Below are 16,041 nucleotides of genomic sequence, written 5' to 3'. Positions count from 1 at the left end.
ATTCATAGAAAGCAAAATGTCTAGAATATGCCTGGGTGTGATATATTACCAATTATAATACACTACTACTCTTTTGACACCTTCAATCTCCAAAGCAGAGCTGGTAAAACTGAGGCATGTGAGATGAACATCCAAATCCTGGCAGTCGTAGAGTTTTCTCTTAGATCTAAGAACAAAGAGAGATCAGTCAGAGTGAGATAAACTCAGCCTTGTATCTGTTGTTTTCTCATCAGTGTCTTAAAACAGTCAAGAAGATGAAAAACTCTTTCATATTAGCTCTCTTCTAGGATTTTGCTTTGCAGTGAGACATCTGAGTGATTTGATCAGCAATAAAAAAAGAAAATAGACAATGTAACAAGAAAAACCTACTTTTCCCCTTTTTGTCTCTTTTATTTTAGATAAAGCTACTTTGTGCTGTGATGACAGAATGAGGAGGACAATGTCTACATGTAAGAGAAACATACATAACATCTTTTAGCATTGGGGTCATATTGATGGTGTAGTACTGGATTGCATTATGTTTGGAGGTGTTTCGAATTTTCTTGCCCCCCCGCATGTTTGTAAATAGGGAGGACAAAAAATGACAAACTCCTCCTAATATAATATTGTCCACTACAACACCACCTTAAACTATGACCTTAGTAATAAAATTATGCTTGAATTTGCACATTTCCAACAATGTCAAAAAAAACCTGGACGTTATAAACTTCGTAATGATAGACGTCATGGCGGTACTTTTGTATTGACTGTATCAGATTGTAGAGTTATACCAAATTAAGTGGACACTGTGTATTTTGACTTTTATGATAATTCTGTAATAGTAAAATAAATCCCTGGACTGGCAGGAAATTGAAAACAGTACTTGCTTCTCATTACCACCACCGAGGTGCTCTTAAGCAAGGCACTTGACCCCCAACTACTCTAAGTGGAGCTTCTCAGGGGCCAACAGATCATACTGGGGTTATAAAAACTGATTTTGGGATTATAGCTAATCCATTTCCAGATGCAATACCATAATTCGGCACTTGTCAACCCCAACTTGGGGGGCACTGAAATAATAGAATCAGGGAGTGTATCTCATTCAAAGAGCATTCTTAAAACTTTCTAACCTGTGTTTTTTTTTTTTTTAAGTATATTTTTTGGGGCTTTTGTGCCTTTATTGGACAGGATAGTAGAGAGAGACAGGAAATGGGGAGGCAGAGAGAGGGGGGAATGAGATGCAGTAAAGGGCCATCCGGTGCGGGATTGGAACCGGGGCCTGCTGCAGCGAGGACTGTAGCCTCTACATATGGGGCACCTGCTCAACCCACTGCGCCACTCGATGCCCCCTAACCTGCAGTTTTTCATGCTCTATTTTTGCACTTTCCATTAGATTGACAGTGTTTTTGTTCTTTTTAACCAGCCTCCTTTTGTCTTTTAATAACTTAAATTGCACATAGCAAGAATAAAGTGTAACCCTCTGAAGTCTTGCTCAGGGTCCCACAAGGCTTTTCAAAATGCTGCAGTGGCCACAAGTGTCTTCATTCTCCTGAGAGAGACAGACCCCATCTGTTTGGATTGAGTATGACCAGACTGACTCAATATATGCAGAGTCAATCTGATTTAACAGAAGTGTACAAGCTGGTAAGACAGGAACGTCCTTGTTGTGTCCCAGTCCATCACAGCTCTGTCTCACAGTGTGCTCTTTTGTGTTTTTAGACACAGAGTCACAGCCACTGGATGTTTCCTCTCAACAAAGACTCATAGAAAATGTCTTTCACTGATCAAAACCAAAGCATGTCTCTCTGCCAGGCCTTTTATTTGCTACAAGTGGAAAAAAGGGACTTAACTTGAAAGAAATTCAGTGTCTTTCCATTCCCTCTGTGCTGTTAGCTGTGACCCTGCAAGCTTTGGATCATTTTGGACACTAATGAGATCCAGTAATCCCCTCTGTCTCCTCATTCATGTTTCTAGTAGCTGGTTGACTGACACTATTCCACAGCGTAGCAGCATGGTAAGATCTTCATTTTAATTGCCTTATGTGTTATTTAAAGACGTGAACTACTTGTATCTATGTATATCACATAGCGCAATTATAGCAAAAAGACAAGAAGAAGTGATGATACTGTGAATAATGTGAGACTTTGTATTTAGTTTGCAGACATATGTAGGATGTTTAGGATCCACATCTTTTATAAAACTCTGTGCTTTATGTTGTAACTTATTTATAGTAGAGAACTTCAAATCTCACCTCACACCACTCCAGCAGTTACAGCTGAACAACCCATTTTGATTCCCACTTCCTCATTCATGATTAAGCTGAGTGAACATGAAGTTGCGGGGTGTAAATTTTGTATGTTTGCTCACAAAAAACTCTAATCTGAGGCAGAAATAAACAATAACTTTTAGAGATTTGGTGCACTGTGAGATATTAACCTTTAAAACAGTGATGTGTGTAGCAATCCAACAGCAGCCTGAAGAATATTTAACTTGTGGGGTAGTAAACAATGTTTCAACTATTAAGATAGGAAAGACAGTCTATGTCTGTCTGTCAGTCAACACACTGGTCCAGACTGAAGTATCTCAACAACCATCCGATGGATGGATGAAATTTTGTTGATCCCCAGAGGATGAATCCCACTGACTTTTGTTGGATTGACTTCTTCTTTCCCATTTTTGCTACCACACACATAACATCAAGAGCTGATCAAAATAAAACAAAAAACTGAACTAAAACCTGTATTCCGTGCAGAAATATAGAATAACTAAAAAGTTTAAAAACAAAAAAACTCATTCAGTCTCTTCGTCTCAGTCCATGTCCAGTTTTCTCCTCAAATGTAGCATCTTTACTCACATATATACTATGACTGTCAAAGTGTTTCAGACACTTAGTTTTAAGATGCTGAATATTTCTCTGCTGACAAACTCAGGCTTAGTGACATCTCTTCTCATTTACATCATGACCAAAGCTCTGCCTCCGTTGCAGGAACCCAACCTGCCAGCAGGCTGACTAATGCATTGCTATATGCTCATTTAGCCTCTGAGAGAATAAAGGGCTCATTGCTTTTTCCATGCCCTGTGCTTCTTTCTTTTTTTGTATTAGCATCCTGTGTGGAGTGACTGTACTTTCCTCTCTAAGGCTTCCTCTTGTATTTTATAATTGCTGCTGTTTGAAACTCTAGCTGCCTCGGGGCACAGAAAGAAACCATGTGAAAAATTGTGCTTTTAGCTTTTGTCGGAGCCATCTAAAATTACACACAGAAGCTTTTTCCTTTTGATAATGTGAGTTTTCTTATGCAGTGCATTCAGATTAGCACATCCAAAATAGATTTATCATAATGAAATCCAAAAAACGTTTTTTGTGATGCCCCATTTTTATGCTATATTTCCCATTATTTTCTGCCTGGAGTTTCAGAGCAGCATCTTCTGCTGCCTGTATCTGTCTTTTTCATCTATAAAATGGGCCTGTGTTAGGTGCCAGAAATGATATAACTCCCTGAATAAACTGCTAAAATAGTAGACAAAGGCACAGAAATGTAAACATTTCTGGAGCTCCTCTTCTTCACCTCCATAAGTAGGTTGAGAAATATTAATCTTGTTTTCCAGGTAGAAAGAGGATCTGAATGCTTTCTTTCTTCCTCTGTCAGTCCTCATGAACCAACAGAAGCTCAGTAAAGCAGCGAGAGGCATCCTCCCTCCTGCATGAGTCTGACACATCCTGTCTTGTTAGTTTCTTCCTATTCAGAGAAAAGTGAGCTAACACAAATGGAGTGGAGATCCTGGTTTCAGGGTTACATTAAGAGCAGAACCCCAGAGGATTGTGGGATTTGGCAGGGATATCTTACAGATCTCTATTTGTTTTTTCTTTTTTTTTTTAAAGATTTATATAAAGGCTCAGATACCACTGGGCTGCACTTCTCCTTGCCAGCCAGAGGATGTGTGAAATCATTATGAGAAGGAGATCAGTGGGTGATGATAAAAATCTCATGATAAGGGTTTATCTCTGAACCTTTGGATCACAATGCAGGGATTCTTTGATTTTTCTTGCCTGTATGATCATGAAAAGATGTTCAGTGTGCATGGTTTTTAGTGAATTTAAATTTTAACCTTTTCTCCTACAAATTGTATTCAGATACTTTAAACGTTTTCCATACCATGTCCAATGGGAACTTTGTCACCAATACAGGAATGGTTTGTCATTCATATAGTCCTAAGCAAAATAAGATTGTTGGAAGGACTTAGTTGTTGGCACTAACTATGACCACATCTTTCTTTGACCTACAGGGTTAGGCAAGTTACCTAAACTGAACAATCTTTGAATTGCATCTGCAACTAATGATTACTTTCACTATCCATTAATCAGTACATGTTTTTTTTCTATACTATGATTAATTGGTAAAACAAACAAAAAAAATCCCCAAAAATGTCCATTACAAGAGCCTAGAGCTCCAAATTTTGTCCTCAATTCTTTGTTTTGTCTGACCAACAGTGCACTAATCAATAACATTTAATTTAAAATAGTATAAAATCCCAAATGACTGATTTATCATTTAAATGACTGATAAATTGATAATGAGTATTCTTCTTGATTAGATTTAACAACTAATTGCTAAAATTTACCACATTTTAATTGCAACAGGCAGATTTTCGGGGGGGGGGGGGTTTGCCACTTGGGGGCAGCACAAAAAGCTGTAAACACGACACACTCAACACATTGACATATCATCACCTTTTAAGTTTGCTATGGTAAACTACACTTAGCATGAAATTACTAGCATTGATTTGGAGTCATGTTTGTGTTCACCTGATGAATGTGAGTCCAGTATTCCCGCTCTTTTAGCACTGGTCTCCATCAGCTCCTGAGGGAAATATCTAGCTGTTAATGCTCCATTATGTCCACCAGCTGGTCTCTAACTGTGTCTGTCTGCTGTTTGCTGCTGAGCAGGTAGTGGACAGTGGCTTTTTAGAGCTTATTCTATGAAAACTGCTGCAGCTGGAATCAGCGTTGATGAAGTTTGTGAACCAAAACAGTAAAGTTATGGGTTGTGAAATCAATCCAGTGAGCTGAGAGATGCACCAAAGCCCCATAAAGCTGAGGGGGAACTGCAGAGTTGGATGGTTTTTCTCTGTTGATTTCTCACTATGGGAGAAGATTCACCTTTCACATAATCCTTTCATCCATTGTTGATATAAAATATGGATTAGAGAAGCTTTAAAAACCATCCAGTGAACATTTTGTAGAAACAGTCAATATGGATAGGTTGCAGAAATTGCTCTTCTATGGCTCTATGGCAATGTCGGTTGGTTGATTCACCACTTAGGTCCAGGCTGAAACGTCTCAACAGATGTTGGATGAATTGCTATAAAATTTGGTTCAGACATTCATGGTGTCAAGAGGATGAATCCTACTGACTTTGGCGATACCCTTACTTTTCATCTAATGAAAACTCTGTGTTTACTGCCACTGCTAACATGCTAACAGACTAGATTAAGATGATGAACATGGTAAAGATTTCCTCTAAACATCAACATGTTTGGATATGAATTTTTTGTTGCAACAGTTATATTTTGGAAGCAATGATAAACAACCTATTTTGTCATTTAGTTATGAGATCTGTCAGTTGTCAATATGAATCTTCTATCTTCTTGTAATCTGGGTTTTTTTTTTTACCACTATAATGTGGGGCATAAAATAAGATGGGACAACCTTACAGTAGATGGTTCACTGTTAACTGTTAAGAGAGGAGGTCACTTATCTTCTCTGTGCAGTAAACGTCCTCTCAGTGTGAACTCAGCAGCTAAAATACCACTGCAAACCACAGCCGCAGCTATCTACTGCTCTCACAGCAAACTTAAAATGAGGAGCAGAGATAGAAAAGATCCAATGAGCCCCTTCAATGTTGCACATCAGTCAGCTTCATCCACCCACTCTGCCCTGCTGCCCGGGCAAGCAGAAGAACACGATATGACTTCTTTATCATTCCGCTAATAATCTCCCCATTTATACATCTGTCCGATCACATTCGCCCACCTCCCCTCAGATGTCTGATTGGAGTGCACCGTCCTGAAGTTCAGCAATCCCTCTGTCAGATGCAGCAGACAGATCTGAGCGGGCCATGCACCGCTGCATCTAAAAATGAACAGCGAGCCGGTGATCGCTGCAGATTAAAAACGACTTCTCCCTTGTAAAGCAGACTGCAGTCAAATACTCAGAGTGCAGCCTGAACACAATGGCTTCATGGTGGTGGAGGCTTCTGGGGACTACTGATAAGGTGGAGCGAGCATTTGTCATTATTTATCCATTTAGCAGATCATATTTCACCATATGAATAACAGCATTATTTAGCAAGTGAGAAGTGCCGAAACCCAATATGGGAATTTGATGCTAATAACACCGCTTATTGCAGAGGTTTTCATGACTCCTACATTTACATTTTCTGTATATGCAAGCTCGTAGTGATGATGTAGCTCTACATAAACTTTATTGAAGCAGCCGCAGCTTCACATTATAGATTTTTTTTTTGTTCAATGTTCCTTTACTCAGGATAAATTGAACTATCCATTTTCACAGCCCACAGGATCCTCTATAGTTAATGGCCACATTATGTAGTGAACATTAAAATCCAGGGGTTACTTCTTCTTCATTTATGGATGCAGCTGCATATGTCCTGGATTCATCAACTAAATTAAGTTCTTACTGATTAAAAGAGATTGCTCTCGTACAGCACACCTTCTTGTAGCCTCCAGGAAATCAGTAGCATTTTGTAACTTGATAGAAGATTATGATACAGACCTGTTAAGTGATATAGCATCGATTTGAGGGCTTTTGCGTTGGATTGTGTGATATTGTCAGCTGTTATTTTGTACATCCCTTGTAGGTTTTAAGCCCCAGATTGAATGAGTTGTGATACTACTGTAACACCAGGAACCATGCCTAGCTTATGTGGAGTTGAAATTATTGTTTGTCTGTGACAGAGCTCTATTACAGCCAGAGAGGAGACTGACAGTCACCCGCTTCCCCCAGGATGGAGGAGCTACACATCGCCTGAGGGACTGAGGTATTACGTCAACAGCTGCAGTAAAGGTGAGAGCCACACCTGAAAATAAAGAGCATAACCAGTAAATCCGCTGGGTTCATACAAGCAAAGATGCAGTTTTATTTGGAGAAATTGTTTAGGGGCGGCTGGATCTGGTTCTTTAAATCGCTGAAATGTGCTCCCTTAACAAAGAGTTTGTGCTGCATTGGCTGTTTTTTTTCATATTAAAAATAAGATCAGATGAATGTCTGGTCCTTCCTTGTTGGCCTTTTGTATTTCCTAAAATATAATAACTTTCAGAGCTGAGAAAGATTTATCTTTATGAAAATGTCATCTGTACAGGAGTGGTAATCAATAACCAATAACCAATGGTTCTCTTTAATGAGACACATCAAAGACAGACAACCCCAGGTCAGAGACCGGCTCAGTTTCCTACGCAATAACACAAAGCCAGTCATGTTACATAACATTGTAATAATGTTAGAGATCAGAAATCAAGAACTATCTTGCTGAGAATCAATGGATCATATCATTTCTTCTGCTCTTCTTTTGTATGTAACTAAACCTCCCATATGCTGACTTCAGTCAGATATTACTGTTTGTGCTGAATATCACCTCCTCGTGTGGCATTCAGCTCTCACCACCTTAACAGTGGGAACTACGAGAGCTCATTATCATTCCTCCCCATCATCGTGTCTCAGCAGTCCATTCATGTGGAGACAGGCCTGCAGATTCGATCCACTTTAATCTGATTATCTTAAATGTGTGGCACTTGAGGCCGAGCAGCACAGCCGGTATCTCAGCTGTGAGATCTGTGGACTCAGAGGTGCAGGGATGTTTCGTTGTTTGTCTCCTGCTCTGATGCGCTGCTGCGTAACAAGAGGCTGACCACTTATATTAATACAGAGGCTCGGAGGCAGGCGACCTTTCACAAACATCTGCTTTAGTGTGTGTGTGTGTGTGTGTGTGTCTGTGTGTGTGTGTGTGTGTGTGTGTGTGTGTTTTACACCTCATTTGGGAAGGAATCCAGAGGGATAGGACAGGCTCCCATGGGACAGACCAAGGCTGCATCAACAAAACAACCCTGGCAGTGATTGTACTTTGGCTTACAGCACACACACACACACACACACACACACACACACACACACACACCGCCCAGAAGCTATTTTTATATTCAGAAGCCATATGCTGCAGCAGTCACTTTTTATTTTGTTACAGTTTGTTGTTGTCTCATGTCTCGAGTGTGGAGCTTCAAAAAGATGCCACTGAAACTGTGCGTGTGTGTTTGTCAGAGAGATGCCAGAGTCTATTACTGTGTTTATTAGAAAGCTGCTTGTTGTTGTACAGTCTGTTTCATTTAATGGAGGAGGTGCACAAATGAGGATCAGTTAAAATCTTTCCAATTAATCCCTTTGGAGTTGCAAATACGACAGTGGGATTAGGAATGATGAGAATGAATTACTAGTTGGAACGAAGCTTGAAAAATTTGATTGGGTGCGATAACATGACAGCAATATATAGCAACTGATATGAGTGACAGTTTAGATAAAACTGACGAAGCTACCTAGGGCATACAGGGGGCTTTCTATACAAATGAGCTTTATATAAGTGCTCGTTCTTTCTCAATTTGTTCAGTATTGTTTGTATTCAGGTTGCTGCAGGACTCCGGCAGTGGTGGCCCAAGAGTTAACAGGATAAGACTACTGATATTCTATATTTCCTTTTGATAGAAAACATGGAGACAAACGGTCAGTGCTGATGTGTATATATACATATATATTATACAGCTCATGTAGATCAAGTAAAAACAACTGAGAATTGAATGTGTATTTCTCATTCACAGCATTACAGTTATACACATCATACAGTAGCTGCGTGTCGTGACTGTGTTTTATTAGTTAAAATCTGCACATTAACAGAATATTAAAATTCTTTGATTGCTGCTTTCTGTTCCAACACATATTTGGATTTGAATTCTCGCCATGAGAGTAACAGAACTGCCAAAACATTTCTGCTGACAGGCGCTCCAATATTTCTGTTAGAAAAAGCAGCTTGATTGCACTTAAAGACTCACAGTGTCACAGAGTAACACTGATTCACCCACAGCTATTACTCTGTAGAGGGCTTCCTGCTCCACAGAGTGGAATGATTTGTGATTATTTGTGTGTGATGGACGGCCAAAGTACAGGAGGCAAGTTGGAAATTATCCACAAGAGCATTTTCCCCACAAAAGCCTCACATACATGCACTAAAAGAATTCAACTGCTTTGTTCTTCGGAAAAAATAACTTTACACATCAGGCATCATGCTGCATGTAGCCCAGGTAGGTCGTTGTGTATGTTCATTACACCCACAAAATGAAAGGATTGGGTTCAACAAAACATAATTTTGTGTTCTTGAACTATTTGTTCAAGTTATTTGATGTGTGGTTGTGTGTGGTACTTATCTATAGTCAGCGTGTTGCAGTAGATTCGGATCAGCGTTCTCCCAGTTTAGAGAAGCAGCTGGGAGCACCAGCACAGAAGAAGAGAGATGAGATGCTGTGGACAGGGACAAAAATGTGTTTTAGCCACCTAAAAGATCCAAAGGAAAGGGCTGTTTAACAACAAATAAAGAGGTGCAAATTTTTATTTTTTTTTCTCCTGGCATTTTTTGAGTGGCTAAAATATGTTTTTGCGGATGGCCCCATCCACAGCAGCACATCACTCATCTTCTGTGCCGGTGCTCTCGGCTGCTTCTCTAAACCGGGAGAGTGCTGATCTGAAGCTACTGTACTGACTTTAGATAAGTACTACACACAAGCCTACATTGAATAAACCGAACTATCACTTTACAGCCTTTCCAGAATTGGGGGAGTTAAAAGGTTTATCCACTATGGACACAGCAGAAAATTTCATCATAAGCAGCCAGTTAGATTTTGACATAATGGAGCTATCAAATTCTGATTGAGTGTCCAAGAGGGAAAAAGGTTTTCCCCCTGAGGAGCATGAATGTGCTGGACATTTCAATCATTTTTATATTTCCTGTCTACAAAAACTAATTTAAATTATTGGGTTTACCACCTAACAGGTTGGTTTTCTTACAGCCTCATGGTGCTGTGTGTGTGGTTGCAGACTCTTGATAACTCATCTGTCCTGTCTGTGAGCTGTTCTTTTGAGACCTTGGTTTTCTGAGTGTTAACTGTTGAACAAATAGAACTAGAGACAGCTGTCCATAGGTGTTTCTGCTAGCAGGACAACATCAACAATCTAAACAGTTATTCCAGTACACTGTGAGTAGAATGATTAAATAGGAAGCCTGGAGGAAAACAGATTATGGTATTAGTACAATGAGCCGAGTCCTGCCTCAGTAAGTCCTGCTCTCACACTGAACCCTCAAATCTACACAACCCTAGGTGATTCCTGAATGTAGCTCACCTGTGGCTAATGCTGGCAAGCTAGCTATGAAGACACGACATCTAGATAAGACAAGTTTGGATTTACACCTCCACCTCCTTCATCATCATCATCCTTCATCTATGTCAAAGTAACAGAGCGTTACTGGCACTGATAACTGCCACGTAATTAGTCCTTTATTTAAATTGTTGATTAATCTGCCAATTATTTTGTAAATTGGTCAATTAATCATTTAGTCTGTGAAACAAGAACAACAGTCTGAAACCCAAAAATGTTCAATTTCGAATAGTGGAAAACCAAGAAAAGAAGAAAAGTCTCATATTTAATAACCTGGAACCATCAAAATCTTTCCATTTTTAATTGAAAAACGACAATTAATTGATTATCAAACATACAAAACTTGCCAGTTTGGGTGTTCAGATTACCCTTATCATAACTGGAGATGAAGCTTGTACATGAAATGTTATAGCAGAATTTGCTGTGAAGTAGCTGATGTTCTGTGAATCTGAGCAACATTTTCTTTTTCAGCTGTCATCCTTCCTTTATTTTGTGTCGTTCCAGAAACAACATGGCGACGTCCCTCCTCCTCAGCTGAGGCCCCACAGAGACCGCTGGCACGACAGAACTGCTCACCATATGGTAAAACTGAACCTTTATTTCCTCAACCTTCTATTTTTTGACACTTTCAAAAGGCAGCAACATGTAGAAAACAAAAGAACCACAGATGAAGCCTCACATGGACACAGACTCTGAAAATGGGGGCTGAATAAATGGGAAAGGAGTTTTGTTTAAAGGTTTCAAATGTTAGCAATGATAAAGATAGAGTCAGGCAGAGAGCTGAGAATCAGTATCTTTTTCTGTATTCATTGGGTAAATTCCTCCTTTTATGACAATTGTTCCCATTTGGAGCTACATGACTCAATGTTTCAACATTTTTCCAGTCAGAAGCCTTTTGGCCATTCTTCATCATCAGCAATAATCTGCTTATTATACCGAAACCAGATTCCCTCATTTGAATCTGACATAATACAAGTGATCACACTGTTTCCAAGAGACTTACTAACATTTTCCCAAAAATCTTGGACAAATCCCCACTAATACATTTCTCTGCTACGTTGTCATGAACCTCAGGTAGCGCTACAGGAGGAAATCCTACATTTTCTTAATGAGTGGCGTGTTATGTTTCATCGCTGCCAGCATCCTCACTAACAACATCTCAGCAGATAACAGATGGTTTTCTTCTTTCTGTTGGCGTGTGGCCTAAAGACACTTAGAGGAAGAACAAGCAGGGAGGCAGGCAGATGCAGGGGAGTTTTGTCAGCATTAAACCAGACAAGTGTGATCCTCCTTAGAGAGAAAGAAGGCCAGGTCGAGATCTAAGCTCAGCCTCTGGACAGGAAACCGGGGATTTGACCGACTGGGTCAGAGAGGAAGAAATAATGATGCAGCAACCGAAGGGAAGAGATAAGACTGAATTGGTGAACACGTGCCTTAGCATCACAGATACACAAACATGTAAGAACACAAACAGAATACCCAGAACAAAGCAGTACAAACTTTACTCAGGACTCATTATAACAACACGTTATAGCAATATATTTTCATACTATATAGTAGTAGTATTTCTACTACTGCTACTTTCAGTTGCACTCTCTAAATATTTCATACTCTATACCATCCCCACTGCTGACAGCTGACTGCTGTATTTATATGACAGGGAGTGGGTCTATTGTGGATGACAGGAACCAGGAGAGCTGTGTGCAACACAGTAGTAAAATAATATATCTCAGCCCCCTGGTTGTAGGGTGCTCACCGCCCCTACTTCTCACAGCTCTGGCTGAGCGACTCAGAACCAGTTGAGTCTTGTGTGCATCAACAAAAAGCTGTCAGTGAAAACGTTCCTCATTACTCAAGAATGACTTTTCACACATTGCATCACATTTGGCAAAAGACACACAAATTGTTAATCTGTCTCTTTTTTTATCTTGAAAAATTACTGGATATTTTACCGGTACAAATACTACAGGCTGGGACCAAGATCAATAGATGATATAATAAAATGTATATGTCATTTACAGACTCAAAAAATTGGATTTACTGTTACATTAGTCTACAAGGAGCAGACATAATCTTCACATCAGGACCGTCTTCAATAGTTTCACTGGGGTGCAATGCTGATAAAATACTGATGCCGCATCACGTGACCCCCCCTTGTGTACCCCTCTATCTCCCATAGGCCACAGGCCAATCAGACGTGTCTGTGAAGACTGAAAAGCTTCATTTTTATCATAAATCAAACAACAAAGCACAAATAATATTCCAGTAACCCTCATAAGTGATGAGTGAATATTAGTTCTGTTTCTGATGGATCTCTGCTCACTTTTGTGAAAAAGTGACTTACTATTACTCATGTCAATCACAGCACATGTGTCAGAGACCTGTAGATGTTACATTTTACTGGTCACTAACAGAGGTCACTGAAGGTTAATGGCCCTTTGAGCAAAATGACTGCCATCTCTATTTTTGGAGTCACCTCTGTTTTCCCGCAGTCGGGCCTGGTCCTGCTCTGACCAGCGTCCACGGCTGTGATGTGTGGCCTCAGGGGTCACACTCTGCCAGGCGCACGTGTTTACCTTCAGCTGGAGATGGGCCGAGTTGATATGCAGCGAGCGGACAGCTCATGAATCACGGGCGATGAAGAACCATTAAGGGCATGTAGGATGAAACCAGGGGCGTTACTACAGAACTGCTCACAGAGCTGTGAACCCCCCAGGGCCATTCCCTTTAATGACATTCATTCAATGTGTGTTTATATATGGGTCTGGGAAGAGGATGCACATGGTACAAACCTGAAATAAGAACAAGTCAGTACTAACAAGCGCTAAAAAAGCCCCCGTAGCCTCCAAAGACCTACAAATGAACACGAACTGAATGAAATAGTCATTGTTTTGGAGTTGATCTACTCTGAAAACAGTCCGGACATTAGAATGTCATATATCAAAATCACAAATGACCTTTCAGCTGTAATTGAGTTGACTGTCGATCTTTGGCTCCCATTTGCTTATTATTGGGTTACTGCACAAAAGTAAGAATCCAGCTGTCACTTTCATCAATAATGTGTGGTTTATGATGTGTTTGTCGTCAGCGGTTGGAAGTCAAAGCGGTACAAAGACCAGTCGACCCACGGAGACCGCTTATGTTGCTCTGAGGAAACCTACCATTAACAAACAGGTATGTGCTATAACCCAAAATAGGCTATTAAACAGTACGAATTGCCAGCCCTGACAAAGGCTCAAAGATTCAGAGGTATGAGTCCTCATGTAATGATGAAGCTGTTAGTGGCTGTTTCCCTTCATTGTTTTATGTAGTGCTGAAACAAAAAATGTATTAATTAATTTGTTGATCGTCCAACAAGTCTTCCAGATTAGACAACAAGATAAATCGTTTGCCTTTGCCCTCCAGAACGACACATAGAAGATTTTTCTGCTCTGACATCGCTATCGACAGGTTGACATCATTAGTCAGTGCCTTTAAAAGCTGTTACACATCACTTTAAAAAAATAATTAGGCTGTAAGATGTGACAGCGCCATGGTTAAAGCAGCTATGAGAGAGGAATTGCTTGCAGCGCTGAACCTACAGAGAATTGTCACCTGAATTTGCGGAGGTTTATAGCGAGTGTCAGCTCATTGTTTTTCTGTCCAACCCACAATTTCACTGTTCTGCTTCACTCTCACCACTCTCATGGCCTCGTTTTCGGCTGCAGCAGAAAGCTTTTTACAGAGAAATAGCTGTAAAAAGCCACTTTCCTCTACCTGCTCAGCAGCAAACAACCAACAGACACAGTCAGAGAGCAGCTGGTGAACATAGTAAAGCATTTAGGAGCTAAAGAGCCAGAGATTTAACTCAGGAGCAGGTGGAGACCAAAAACAGAGCTAAAAAAGAGGGAATATAACATATAACCTTACATTGTCCAGGTGGCCAGAAACACAACTCCAAAGTAACGATAATGTTTCTCTGTAGCTTCTGGATGTGTAAAAAAAGCAACTGTTTGCTGAAAAATCTCCTCAACTTCAAAGATGATGCTATGTCAATGTTGTTTGTACAAGTTGTTACTACTCCCCCTAGTGGTCAAAGAAATCAGTTATTGGAAGTTTAAGGTTTGGTCACAAAAATGACTGCTTTGGGTTAAAATGGCTACTTCATTTAGGTTTGGGGATCTGCATTGTCATGTTACTACGATAAACGTGATTAAGCTTAGGGAGTGAGTCAATGTTGACTCAAGGTTGGAAATGGCAAACAAACATCGGCCCACCATGTTAAATATGATTTGCGAGGACTGTCTCTACTCAACAACAGCTTTGATAACTGATTATGTCTCAAACAAATTGCTAGACATTCCCAGTTTCCAGCTTCTCAAACGTGAGGATTTGCGGCGATTCTTTTGTTTTAAATTGTTGTAAGCAGAATATGTTTCGGTAAATAAAAACAAACACTTGCAAGATGTCACCTTGGACTGAGAAAATTTCCAATCGATCTTTCATTTCATAAACTGATAGATAAATAAAGATAATAATGACAGATTAATCGCCTGCTGCATTCTCCCATATAAGTAGTTTTCTCAGTTCACCATATGATATCAGTATTTCCATGAGATAAAGCTGCCGCTCTCCACTGAAGGCAGGGCTGCTCCCGTAGCTCTGATGAACCTGGGCCAACATCGATTACATGCCAACCCACGTGACTAACTGCAAGTCAGACGAGGGCATATCGTGTCATGATCACACTGGAGAGTGTAGATGGACAGACACTTGGGCCATATGGGCGACTGAGATTTGGACTCCACATGTCAGAGGTTGTCAGTTTTGGAAAAAGAGGCCAGCCAAGACAGTTGAAACTCAAGCTGGGAGTGCTGGGAGCCACGGATCACGAAAAACCTGGAGCGGGACTGTGGTGGTCAGAGCTGCCCTCCGCCATGTTCTGTACAGCGAAGGTGAGAATGCGAGTGGATGTAGGGTTTGTTCTGGCTGTGATGGTGTAGTTGGACAAGGTGGATGTTGTAAGAAGGTGTGAGCGCTGCAGTGATCATGTGTGCCGTCCTAGCTGCAGAGCGGACTCTGCACATGGCTGGTGTTTGAAGCCTCGGGTGAAGTGCTGTCATAGGAGAAAGATGATGACGATGTAGCTGCTGCCGTCTTGCGAACACATACTTACTGTAAACACACAGTGCCGCACTGAACACACTCAAATACACACAAGTATTTCAGTTGTTGTTGATACACGGTCCCTGAATTTGCCTTCTCAGCACACCTTTTAACCCCTTCTATCTTAAACACACACACATTTCTTCCAACACATAAACCCACAATCACAGAAGCTGCATCTCATTGGCTGCCCCCCCCCCACACCTCCTCCAGTTTCCCTCGCAATCCTAATTAGTCTCTTAAACATCATCATTCAGCCATTTCCATGAAACCAACCCCCACCGCCGTTGCCGCCGCCGCCTCTTCCTCCCCCTCCTCCTCCACTGCTGCTGCTCCCTCCTCCTTCACTATCAGGCTCTCTGGGGAGGGAGGTGTGGCAAGGATCATGTAAATAAATCCCCCTCCTCCTCCTCCTCACCCTCATC

This window comes from Seriola lalandi, unplaced genomic scaffold, assembly GCF_002814215.2.
Source record: "Seriola lalandi dorsalis isolate HSWRI2012SDOR001 ecotype SW California unplaced genomic scaffold, Sedor1 jcf7180002054065, whole genome shotgun sequence".
NCBI classification, from domain to species: Eukaryota; Metazoa; Chordata; class Actinopteri; order Carangiformes; family Carangidae; genus Seriola; species Seriola lalandi.
This window is presented reverse-complemented; position numbering follows the sequence as displayed.